Source organism: Erinaceus europaeus, chromosome 2 (genome assembly GCF_950295315.1).
Source record: "Erinaceus europaeus chromosome 2, mEriEur2.1, whole genome shotgun sequence".
NCBI classification, from domain to species: Eukaryota; Metazoa; Chordata; class Mammalia; order Eulipotyphla; family Erinaceidae; genus Erinaceus; species Erinaceus europaeus.
Genome location: NC_080163.1, coordinates 181,036,793 through 181,050,130, shown reverse-complemented (window position 1 = coordinate 181,050,130; position 13,338 = coordinate 181,036,793). Strand labels below are relative to the sequence as shown.

The 13,338-nt window shown below is 44.3% G+C and overlaps 1 protein-coding gene across 7 annotated transcripts in view; it reads right to left on the bottom strand.

The window, feature by feature from the left end:
• ZNF507 (zinc finger protein 507) overlaps positions 1 to 5,858 on the bottom strand; it is a 33,087-nt gene extending 27,229 nt beyond the window's left edge. For 2 of the 7 annotated variants that reach the window (XR_009548318.1, XM_007539460.2), the window contains exons 1-2: positions 5,688 to 5,858; positions 4,079 to 4,161 (exon numbers count right to left, since the gene is read on the bottom strand). The gene's annotated coding sequence lies outside the window, so the exon portion shown is untranslated. The other 5 variants (XM_060185657.1, XM_060185658.1, XM_060185654.1 and 2 more) reach the window with 5 other exon arrangements.
• Between the last annotated feature and the right edge of the window lie 7,480 nt (positions 5,859 to 13,338).

Here is a 13,338-nt window from a genome sequence, read left to right as displayed (position 1 = left end):
TTTTAAAAAACAAACAAACAAACAAAAAACAATCACCAAGTGTTGGTGCACCTGGTTGAGCATACATTATAATGCACAAGGACCCAGGTTCGAGCCCCCGTCCCCATCTGCAGAGGGAAAGCTTCATGAGTGGTGAAGCAGGGCTTCACGTGTCTCTCTGTTTCTTTCCCTCTCTGTCTCCCTCTTCCTCTCTGAATTTCTGGCTGTCTCTATCCAATAAAAATAAAAGATAATAAAAAATTAAAAAAAAAAGAAAAACAAAGCTCCCTCACAATAAGGAGGATGTGAAAATTGAGTAGAAAGCCACAAATTTTCCATAAAAAATTTCACTTAAGCCACTACTAGTGCATGCACACAGCATGACTGCCTATCAAGTAAAACGATTTAAATAAGAGAGATGAAAAAAAAAAGAGTCCAAACATTCTAGTGGTTCAATAGCAAGATCAGATTATAACTCTTCTTCTTCTTCAAAAAAAAATCAATGTAAGTGCAGGTTAAAAATAATTAAAAATAAAAGGGATGTGGAAAGGGTAGAAGTAAAAAAAAAAAAAAAAAAAAGAAAAATTTTGTAACTGACATTGAGAAATGAGTACCTGAGAGTTCCAACTACACGATTCCTTTTCTTTTTCTCAAGTTATATATAAAATTATGTGTATTGCATAAAGAATGGCAAAATACCGCAGTATAAGTAACTTAAATGAGTGAATAAGATAAACATTAAAAGTGTCAAAAAAGGAATGGCTTTTAGACAATGTACCAAGGGTAAGAAGGCAAGAGTGAATGATCAAACGCCAACAGAGACCAAAGAGCTGGCTTTGGTCAAGGAAAGTATGCAAAGTCTCCGTACAGAGGCCAGATCTAGGTTCACTGTCTCTCTTCCCCATTCTAGTCTCCACCCCAGGAGGAATTATACTATTAGGTTTCCATGCTCTTTGTTTCTGGCCGAGGTATGCCAATGGGGAGCCATGACAGATCAGAGTGAGACAGTCAAATGAGATCAGGATTATTTACTCCCTTGGATCTCTGTTGTCTCTCCTGGTTATGTTCCTCAACAGGTGGCTATACTCCTCAGGCAGGCTACTCTGAAGACTTTACTGCTGCTGGCACTCTTTTGATGCCACTAGATCCTGATAAGTAACACTATCTCTGTGGTCTACCTATATAAATCCTATACATCTATCTTTGTAAACATACACTTCTTGAATTATTCTAATTGATGTAGACTTTTTTGGGGGGAATTCTACTGGTTTAAGAGTTAAGACTGACAAGGAAGGTACCTAAAACACTTATATATTTAGAAATGGGAATAAGCATGTTGTCAGGGGGTTAGTGAAAAGTGTGCTCTAGCTGAATAAGAAAGTTTCCTAGGAGAAAAGACTAAAGGCGTCAGAGAATATGGGGCTTCTTGTTTAATGTCTTTAGACTAATGATTAACAATCTTAGACCGAACACATAGGACTATCACAAACAAATGAAAGTTGTGTGTCAAATCAGCAAAGTTTTACAAGCGAGTCTCAAGTCTTTTCTAAACAACCGATTCCACAGGCAGAAGCTGATAATTAAGACAAGAGGCAAATTATTTCGGTTGTCCTTATTTTCTTATAATTCACTGTTTTGTTTGTATATCTAATTAGTTCCTTTCAGTTATGGCAGCATGGTTACCACAAGTCAAGTCAAGCTGAACAATTCACATGGGCCTAGAGGAAGGTTGTAATTTTCTGTGTATGTACAAAGACAGAACAGTATGTTGTACGGAATCTTTTCTGTCTTATTTTTGCTTGCATGATTCCACTGCTCCTGGAAGACTCCTTTATATATAAAAAAAAATTATTTATTTATACCCTTTTGTTGCCCTTGTTGTTTTACTGTTGTAGTTATTGTTGTTGTTACTGATGTCATTGTTGTTGTATAGGACAGAGAGAAATGGAGAGAGGAGGGGAAGACAGAGAGGGGGAGAGAAAGATAGACACCTGCAGACCTGCTTCACCGTCTGTGAAGTGACTCCCCTGCAGGTGGGGAGCCAGGGGCTTGAACCGGGATCCTTGAGCTTTGCGCCATCAGCGCTTAACCCGCTGCGCTACTGCCCGACTCCTGATTCTTATTATTTTTTTTAGCTAGAGGATGAGCAGCAGAAAGAGAAAGACAGACACCACAGAACTCCTCTGCTGCTCCTGAAGCTTCTCCTTTGCGGGCGATTCCCTGGGGTGACCATGGATTAGAACTCAGGTCTTTAAAATTTTTTTTTTTAAATATTTTATTTATTTATCAATGAGAGGGATAGGAAGAGAAAGAACCAGACATCACTCTGGTACATGTGCTGCCAGGGATCGAACTCAGGACCTCATGTTTGAGAGTCCGATGCTTTATCTACCGTGTCACCTCCCGGACCACTGAACTCAGGTCTTTGCACATAATAAAATGTGTGCTTTTTAAGTCTTTTAAGACAGAATTTGTTCTTTTCCAACATGAAACAAATTTTTAGTATAAAAACAAGAACCGATTTACCATTCTTTTAGATTACTGTAATTAAACACAAAACATTTATTTTGCTTCAGTCAAAAGACAAGGGACATAAACTCATAAGCATCTCCTAGAGTGCCCTCAGAAAGCCATGTGACTTGACGTAAGTCACCATGCCTGTGGGTTTTAGACACCTCAGATGTAGAACTTGAGTGGCGCTGGGTGAACTTCATGTCTCTGAATTATGATAAACTGTGTATAAAAATGTTCAAACCTGCTTACAGGGGCTGGGTGGTGGCACACCTGGTTAAGTGCATGTATTCCTATGCACAAGGACCCAGGTTCAAAGCCCTGGTCCCCACCTGCAGGGGGAAAGCTTTACTAGGTGTCTCTCTGTTTATCCCCCACCTTCGTAATTCCTGTTCTATTGAATAAAGTTAAACAAACAAACGAACAACAATCTGCTTACACTTTATAGATTTACCTTGGTGTCAGCTATAATTTATTTGAATAAATATCTCTTTAGCTTAATTAACTGCCACTAAGGGGGAAAAAAAGCCCCCCAAACAAACAAGTTTAGATATCATAATTACATGGATTTCATAGCCTAAAATTTCCTAGCTGGCATGCAGCCTGAGAGAATATTCTAATTTGGCAGCTGCAATTAAGACATAAGGTCTAACTACTGTTAACCAATGTTCAGATTTAACATTTACTGAGCACAAATAATGTGCCAAGCACAGGGCTAAAGACTACCAAAGTTGGTAGGAGGGAATCCTTATCCCCGTGCACATTATCCTGTAGTGCTGGTGGAGCTTTTCGGTACATTTAGAGGATTCCTGATAATACTCATCTCTCTTCTCACTGTTTTTTTTTTTTTTTTTTTTTTTAAGATGAGAAATCTGAGGCTCCTGTGTGTAAAGTGCTATTTGGTTACTCGTATCCAGTAACCTCACCCTAGTTATCTAGGGGATGAGGAGGTGGCTCAGCAAGTGGAGCATATGCCTCTCATATATGGAGCACTGAGTGTGAATGCCAGCACTGCATAAAATGGCAGAGTCGAGCTCTGTTCTCTTTCTTCCTTCCAGTTGGGGGCGGGGAAGGTGGGGAGATCCAGGTCTGCCTCTAATTCCATCCCTTTTCAATATGCCAATTGTCCTCTTATTTCCCAGTGAGGACACAATGTATAAAGTACCAGTACTGAGAAAATAAGTAACAGCCAGCTACAGGTAGGCAGCATCCAACACATTAGTGGTGGGGTTTCATTGTCTTAACTCTTAGGGAGAGGCCAGGTATACATTACAATTATTTTTTAAATTAATATTTATTTATTTATTCCCTTTTGTTGCCCTTGTTTTATTGTTGTAGTTATTACTGTGGTTGTTATTGATGTCGTTGTTGTTGGATAGGACAGAGAGAAAAGGAGACAGACACCTGTAGACCTGCTTCACTGCCTGTGAAGAGACTCCCCTGCAGGTGGGGAGCTGGGGGCTCCAACAAGGATCCTTATGCTGGTCCTTGCACTTTACACCATGTGCACTTAACCCGCTGCTACTACCCGACCCCTTATGTTACACAATTTTGCAAATAAGTAAACAGTACAGTTTGAGAAACTTACCTAAGGTTACATGGCTGTTAAGTGGCAGAGCCAGTGTCTCTCAAATCAGTTCCTGACATTAACACAGTCCTCTTCAAGTCCAGCTGTGGTCAAGAAAAAAAAGTACATAGTATCAAACATTTCTTTTTCTTGGTGAAAGTATTATTTCTGACTGGAAAAAATCTGCCAATATTCTATGTCACTAAGAAAATTCAGAGAAATGTTAATGCAATCCAACTATGTGATAAAATTTACATAATTCACCCAACAAAGATACTTTCAGACCTTGCACAAATCAGAAAATACAGCTATGTAAATTTCTTGCAGTTGTGTATTTTATGCCTTAGCTCAGAATGTATCTGACTATAAACACCAGTGGTTTTAGTGATAGTTAATATGTAACAATATATTATATATATTGCTGCCCCCCCCCCCCACCAGAGCGCTGCTTGGAGAATCCTGGGACTTTGGAATCTCAGGCATGAGAATCTCTTTGTATGATTATTATGCTATCCTTTCCCTTACTTTGCTATTTTAATTTGAAATCAAATCAAATCAAATCTAAAGAATGAGTTTGCAAACCAAATAGTTTTACAAACTGTGGACTTGCTAAATGGTAGCATAGAAGACTGACCTATATATTTTCTGATGTAGTTTCCTGTCACGGCCTTTTACATTTCTTTGTCTCCTAGCTAAGAGATCAAAAGAATGCTTATTCTTTTCTTCGAATGCAACCGTTATCTTAAAGATATGGTTAAATAAACAATTCACTGTCAGGGTAGAAAGTCTGAAGTTAATTTTATACGAGTGAAGTCATGAAACAAGGAACCGGACTCTCTTCCAATTAGAGTCCGAATAGAGTACTGAAGAAGAAAACAAAACAAACAGACAAAAAAAAAAAAACCCCAAACAAAACAAAACAAGACCCCAAGCCCCTCGAGGAGGTCTCTACTCCAGCAATCTGTTAAGAGAGTAGATTTGATGGCCAAGTCACACCGCAGTAACTAAAAAGACAGCCCCCGGGGTTGGGAGGCCGGCATCGTGCCACACACACACACACACCCTTCACTCTGGATGCCCTCAAGGTCTTAACAGGCTGAGCGCTTTCCCTCCGTGGTCTCAGGGGGAAGCCCATTTCATCCAAGAAACTCCTCAAAGGCGCAGAAAGCCAGACTACTTTTTTTTTTTTTTTTCTTTTTCTCTTCTTCCTCCCCCCCCCAACCCCGTTCCCCACCTCCCACTCCCACCAGCAGAAGTTCAAGGCCTGGGAGGTGAGAAAAGCCAGTCAGATGCGGGCGAGGAGACAGTGGTTCGCTGGGTTCCCGGCTGGCTCCCCGAGCGGGTCCCCAACAGCTGAGCGGCGGGCGGGCCGGCCTGCCCGGGGCCAGGCGATGACGCTACGCGGGACGAGGCCAGGCCCCCCACACCCTGCTGCCGGATGAGCCCCAGGTCTCCGCAGGGCTGAAAAAGGGGACTAGAAACTCGGGGCGTGTGGCGAGCACCCGGCGGGTGTGGGCCGGCGGCGGAGGAGGAAGCGGGAGCAGGTAGAGGCCTGAGGGGAGCACGCACATGGCTGGCGGCGGCCGGCGGCGCTAAGAGCGGGCGGCGGGGCGGCCCCGGGGCGCGGTACCTGCGGTCGGGCGGCGGCTGCTGCTTCCGCGAGCCTCCTCGGGCCGGCCAGGAGCCCGGCCGTGCCCTCGCCCTACTCCTTGCCCACCTCTCTCCCGACTCTTTTTCTCTCTTTTTCCACCCCCCGCTTTCCCCCTCCTCATCCGGAGCTCCAAAATGGCGGTGCTGGGGACGGATCACGTGAGCCGCGGGCAGGTCAGGTGACCCGAGTGGCGGGCGGCGGGGGCGGGGCGAGGATCACGCCCCTCCCGCGGGCATTGCCGGGGCTCTGAGGTGGCGCGGGTGCGAAGGAGCCCCGGGGCGGCCCGGTGTGACAACTTTAGGGCGAACGAGGTCGAGGACCCCAGGGCCGTGTGGTGCCCTCTCAGCGGGCCTCTGGGTCTAGAAGTTAGTGTGGGTTAATTTTGGAGTCGCCACGTCGCCCCACATCTGCTATGGGCTACTTATTATCATCCCGTCCCCCGTCCAAATTGGCATTCCGTAATGGCTCCCCGCACCTGAGTTTGTTACTGCCTTTGGTTGGACTGTCCTTCCTGTGGCATTGTGGCGAAATCTTGTAGAGGCCCTAGCTAGACTTGCTTCATGGCTAGACATCAGGTAAGGACCTGGTTAGGGCCGAGCCGTCCCTGAAAAATACAACTGCTCGAGAGATCGAAACTTAACTGAGGAGAGGACTCATCCCCAATGCAATGGAGCCAGATTTAGTAGCTTGACCTGGTAGTAGCACAGCCTCAGTCCTCTGATGGCACTGTGGTGTTTGCTATTTGGCTCGGCTTTAGGACATACACACTTGGATTTTGAGCAGCTGTGGTTTGTTTCCCTGGTAAACAGTGGTGCAGCTGTCCACCCAAATTCATAGAACAAGCTGCGTGGTTGGAGTATGTGAGGAATGACACAGCAAGATGCTTGGGGTCTGGACTCAGCAGGTGGTGACAGAAGGAAGGAAGGGAGAAAAATTGAAGATTCCAGTTGCAGTAATGGACTGGGCTTTCCCCCTGAGAAACCTGTTGGGGGACTTCCACATATCTTTAAGAGGCCTTTTCAGCAGGCTAGGTTCTCAGCTACCAAGTGGGAGGAAGAGGAACAAAAAACTTCAGTGTTCAGACAGTTCTTCTGATTGTACCTGAGTCTACATTCACTTGAACTGGGGAATTGGGAAACCAGCCAGGTTAGGATTCGGCTATTCCACAGAAATCCCGCGGACCAAATAATTAAGAAAAAGGAAAAGGGAAGAAGTTGAACTAGCATGGAAGGGGATAGGAGGGGAAAAAGTAAGCCAAAAAAAAAAAAAAAGAGAGTAACAGTAAATTAATTTCCTTGAGTCAATGACACAAGCAACCTTAGTTTATATCCATGTGAATAAAGAGTTTTCATCGGTGATGTTTTTGTTGGTTTTTATCAGCAAGCGAGAGATACAACACCCAAGCTTCTTTCAGTGTGGTTGGTGCCAAGCCCAAAATCTGGGCTGCACACATAGCAAAGCAGCTCATTTCTTCTTCTAGCGTTTGCCCTTCTTCCGTAGCCAGTCAACAGCGTCAGGTTGAAAGCTGTCAGGAGCTGCTTGTTGCTGGCTTTGAAAGTGACTGGGATCCATGTGGATTCAGTCGGCTAGGAAGGATCGTCAGTTTCCCCAATGAATGGGTACTCATGGGATGCACCACGAGAAGGTCGATCCAATGCATCCCCAAGCAGCTCATTATTCAAGTGAGCTATTTTGGATGTGAGAGCGATCTGGCTGCGACATCTGTCACCCCACTGATCGCCAAGGTTGATTCGGCTGATCTGGCTGGCTAGGCAGATGGACCCCTCCCTCCCTCACCGCTCCATGTGCGTCCCTCCTGAAGCTGTGCACTCGGTCGGTCGAAGAGGACAGCCTTCCCGGAATAGAGACGGACCGGTCTTCAGTCGAGGGTATACGAGTAGCTGCGCTCCCCGCTAGAACCTCCAAACAAGCTCTCAAATGAGCTATTTTGCTGTCCCCACTGATGATGTCTTTTTTTTTTTTAATTGAGACAGAAATCGAGAGGGAAATGGGAAATAGAGAGTGGGGTCTGGTGGTGGCATACCTTACTATGTGCAAAACCAGGTTCAAGCCCCCAGTCTCCACCTGCAGCAGGGAGTTTCGTGAGCGGTGAAGCAAAGCAGTACTGCAGGTCTTTCTCTCTCTCTCTTTCTCTCTCTTTGCCTATGTCTCTATCTTCCATTTCCGTCTTGATTTCTTTCTGTCTCTAGACAACAAAAAGAGGGAGAGAGAAAGAGAGACACCTGTGGCACTGCTTTGCCATTTGAAAAACTGTCTCCGTGTAGGTGGGGGGCCAGGGGTTTGAACCCAGGTCCTTGAGCATGTGGGCTCAATGGGGTGTGCCACCACCTCCATCTACCCTCCCCGCTGGTGATGTCTTAACTATAAAATCTTTGCATTTGAAAGTGAATATAAGCTGAATAATTAATTACGGAGGGCACAAAAATAAGGTGGAGAAGTTTTAATCTAGGGGAAATAAGTAAATTAAAAAATTTTATATTTATTTATTCCCTTTTGTTGTCCTTGTTGTTTTATTGTTGTAGTTACTATTGATGTCATCGTAGTTGGATAGGACAGAGAGAAATAGAAAGAGGAGGGGAAGACAGAGAGGGGGAGAGAAAGATAGACACCTGCAGACCTGCTTCACCGCCTGTGAAGCGACTCCCTTGCAGGTGGGGAGCTGGGGGGCTCGAACCAGGATCCTGTGCTTTGCACCACGTGTGCTTAACCCGCTGTGCTACCGCCCGACTCCCTTAATTTTTCTTTTTAAATAGTGATTTAATAATGATTGACAAGACTGTGGCACAAGAGGGTTACAGTTTCATACAATTCCCACCACCAGAATTCTGTATCCCATTCCCTCTACTAGAAAGTTCCCTATTTCTTATCCCTCTGGGAACATGGACCCAGGATCATTATGGGGTGCAGAAGGTGGAAGGTGTGGCTTCTGTAATTGCTTCTCCGCTGGATATGGGTGTTGACAGATTGATTCATACCCTCACTATATTTCTATCTTTCCCCAGTGGGGCAGGGTTCTGGGGAGGTGGGGCTCCAGGACACATTGGTGAGGTCATCTGCCCAGGGAAGTCAGATTGGTGTCATGGTAGCATCTGCCACCTGAAAAGCATTAAGTTATAAAGCAGAACAAATTGTTGGCTAATCATGAACCTAAAGGCAAGAATATTGCTTTTATGGTGTCTTTTTTTGTAGGTCTTTCTACTTGCTTGCTGAACTTATTGAGTCACTGTAGACTGTTGCTCACTTTAATTTAATTTATTTTTTAATGTGTATTTATTTATTTTCCCTTTTGTGGCCCTTGTTGTTTTATTGTTGTAGTTATTATTGCTGTTGTCATTGTTGGATAGGACAGAGAAAAATGGAGAGAGGAGGGGAAGACAGAGAGGGGGAGAGAAAGACACCTGCAGACCTGCTTCACCGCTTGTGAAGCGATTCCCCTGCAGGTGGGGAGCCGGGGGCTCGAACCAGGATCCTTGGCTCCCCACCTGCAGGGGGGCTTGCTTCACAGGTGGTGAAGCAAATCTGCAGGTGTCTGTCTTTCTCTCCTTCTCTCTACCTTCCCCTCCTCTCTCCATTTCTTTCTGTCCTTTCCAAGAACAATAACAACAACGATGATAAACAACAAGGGCAACAAAAGGGAAAAAAAAGTTAAAAAATAAAGTTTCTTTTTTTAAAAAAAGAATTTAAAAAGGCAATAGGTAGTTATTATTATAACCAAGTTATTTAGGAACTTGGTTTACTTTGAAAATCCCATGGTTAGGATTTACTGTACCATACAAGACCTTCCCATGATTTATGTCATTTAGTGCTATTCACCAATAACTTTGTTGTTGTTAAAATTTGGAGGCTCTAGCTGGCCGGGCTAGCTTCACGGGCGGGTAACAGAGACGCGGAGACAACGGCTGGGCAGGGAAGCTGTATTTCTTTATTCAGGAACAACGATTCATAAACTAAGACAAACTAATCACCAAACAGAACTCTGCTGTCTCTTTGCGGCGGCGCAAGCACTCTCTCTAACTCTGGAACTCAGGAACTCTCTAACTCTGCAACTCTTCAACCCTGGAACTCTGACACTCTCCCACTTTGGAACCCTCTCTCGGGGTTCCTCGGGGCCCGCAAAAACTAACTGGACTGATCCAATTCTCTTGGCGGGGGAGAACTAGAACTCAATGTAAAGCATACAACACTTTGTCTTCAACAAGAGCAACAAAAGCGAAAATAAATAAATATTAAAAAAAAAACTTTATCTTACATACCGACAAGACCCCTTGCTTCCGGTCAATAAGTAAATTCTTAAACAAGTGAAAGAAGGTCGGTGAATCTTTGAAGTTCCTGTGATTGTCATTACTGTTTTCACTTACTGTTTCTCAGTGTCCTCCTGCTCGTCTGAGATTAGCTAGATCTTTTCCTGGCTCACAGTGTGGTCTGTGACTGGTGTTGTTAATGAAATATGTGTCAAAGGATGGCTTCTTCCTACTGGAACATTTATTTGTTTGCCACCAGGGTTATTGCTGGGGCTCTGTGCCAGCTTTATGAATCCACCACTCCTGGAAGCCATTCCCTCCCCCCCCTTTTTTTTAACCCATTCTATTTTATTGGCTAGGACAGAGAGAAATTGAGAGAGGAGGGGGAGAGAGAGAAGGAGGGAGAAAGAGAGACACCTGCAGACATGCATCACCACTCATGAAGTTTTCCCTCTGCAAATAGGGAGCGGTGGCTTGAACCTAGGTCCTTGTGCATGGTAATACGTGTGCTTAACCAAGTGTGCCACCACTTGGCTGCCTAGTTACTTATTTTTGTCACCAGTATTATCAGTGGGGCTCCATGCCTGAACAACTTCACAGTGCCTGGTGGCCATTTTTTTTCTTGTCCTCTCTGTTTTTGATAGAAGGTGAAAGAGAGAAAAGGGGGAGAGGTAAAGAGAGAGGAGAGATATCTGCAGCACTGCTCTACCTATCTTGAAGCTTACCTCTTGTAGATGGGGGCCAGGGGCTTGAATCCAGATCGTTGTACATGGTAATGTGTATGCTCTACCTGGTGTGCCACCACTCAAGCCCTGGAGCATTTCTTTTAAATTGGGATTCCCTTCAGGATACACTCTTTCCTCTGGTTTGATGACCGTCAGGGTTTGAAGTGGTGGCTACTCTGTCAGCTTACACTGTAGAGTGGCAACAATGCTCTGGGCCCCTAGGTGACCCTGGCTAGATATCTAGGGTGAGGAAGTCACAGAGGTTTTAGATAGTGGACCCTGGCTAGATATCTAGGGTGAGGAAGTCACAGAGGTTTTGGAACCACTTGCTACTGTCACATGACCTAGCTACTGAGATAGTCCTCTCTATACTGAAGGAACTGTAAGCAGCTGAATTTAACAGGAAGAAACTGTTAAAGACACAGAACATGGGGCCGTGTGGTGGCGCACCTGGTTGAATTCACATGTTACCATGTGCAAAGACCCAGGTTCGAGTCCCCACTCACCAACCTGTAGGAGGAAAGCTTCATGAGTGGTGAAACAGTGTTGCAAGTGTCTCTGTCTCTCTCCCTCTCCATCACCCCCTTCTCTCTTGATTTTTGGCTGTCTCTATACAATAAATAAATGAAGATAATACCAATTTTTTTAAAAAAAGATTTTATTTCTTTATGAATGAGAAAGATAGGAAGAGAGAGAAAGAATGAAACATCACTCTGGTTACATGTGCTCCAGGGAATTGAACTTGAGACCTCATGCTTGAGAGTCCACTGCTTTATCCACCGTACCATCTCTCTGACCCCTCCCCCTCATTTTTTTTTTAAAGACACAGAATGCAGCGGCAACACCTAAACAATCTCAAAATCCAGTGGAGAAAAACCTCAAATGTAGTTCCAGTGAACTTGTGGGCATCTCACTGAAACTCTTCTAGGCATCCACAGCTCATCACAGAAAGTTGTTTGTCCTGATTTAATTAGCCAATCATAATAGGATTTAGTGTTATATGGATAGGAAACTTGCTTATTCAGTTATCTAGAACCTACTTGGGAATCAGATTCTGTCTTCAGATGAGAGATGACCTGGGTAACTGAGCTCCTGTTTTCACACAGCTCATGATTCCACTTGGGGAGCGCCAATTAGTTGATGAGGTTGAAGGTTTCACTTCTACAAGTATCACGAGCCTGTATCTTCTCCAAGGACCAGGGAATCTGTTAGTAGATGGTGTGTGCTGGATCGGCCAACAGTACTTAAATGAGCGCACTGTTTAAATGTTGGAAACGCTAAGGGTGGTGCGGTGAGTTGCCAAGGTGACAACTGCTTAGAAACTGAATGAGACACAGAACTGGTTGAAACATGAGAAGAAGACCAACTTGTTCCCAGCCATGATACTTATGAAGGACACTTTGTCTTTGGTGTAATAAGATTAGATTAGATTTCTTTTGAAGGGATTAATCATGTAAGTCCTTGGCACAGTACAGAAAAACTGAAGGCGATGTGTTAGCCTGCATTTCTTTCAGTTGTCATTTTTCTCATGCCCTTTAAGAGCAGATACTTTGAATATGTTGCCTCAGACAGGAAAGGATTGTGGAGAGATTGGGGAGGCAGGGGTGTGTGGTAGGAGGGTGAAAGGGAAAAAGAAGGAAGGTGGGAATGGAGAAGAGAAGCACAAACAGTTTCGCTGACTTTCTACCAGTAGTGAGCTCTCCTGAGACTGAGCAGGTGGGTTCCAGATCTCTAATGTTTTCATTCTGCTTGTAAAACAAGAAGCTCAATTTATCCTTTTTTTTTTTTTTTCCTTCCCCTCAGTTTCAGATGTCTGGTACGTGGAAGTCAGGAGTTTAATTACAGGAGTCCTCTGGGCTCAAAATGAGGTTTCATCATTAAGAATAATGGCACAGTTTGATTTTATTAATGAATGAAAAGATTGCCTGATGTAAGTCAGAAGGAATGTAAGATTAAAAGACATGATATATGATTATATAGATACAGCTGTCAGTAATAAATTAACATTAGCTCTGGATTTCTTACACTTTGCATCCTGAATATACACCTAGAAATACTTCATAATTATAGTTCAGTTCTCGAGAATCATCATAAATTATCCATCTGTCATTCACTCCCTTTTAAAAGCCCCAGACCTACATTATTTTAGCAGCACGCAGACATCTAAAATCGCCAAGGCTATGAGGCACACATATTAATTTACTCCCTGTTGCGGTCCCAGGTAAACTGAAAGGATACACAGCAACTGGAAAGAATTAGAGAAAGGGCAGTGACACATAACGTGAGAGAGTTGGGGCTTGCTTCAACTAACCTTGATCTCTCTTAACTCTCAGCTCAGTGGTTTGTGGTCTGAGTTTCCAACTGATTTAGAAAGAGCCTAGTGAGGAGGAGCTCAGCTATGACCTAGCAACCAGGGCAGCCTTGCAGCCTAGGTAGTGATGGAAATCTAGTCCCAACTCCCTCAGTCCCTGGGACTCTGTTTTAGACCCAGCACCTGAGTGTAAGGACAAGAATCCCCGATGGTGACATCTAGTGGCTTACCTGGAATGTGCACTCAAGCCACATCAGTGAGAAGGGAACAGGACATTGGCCTCGCCCCCAGGCATGGCCCCCAGGCCCCTGTGTCACTCTCAGAGTGGGGTT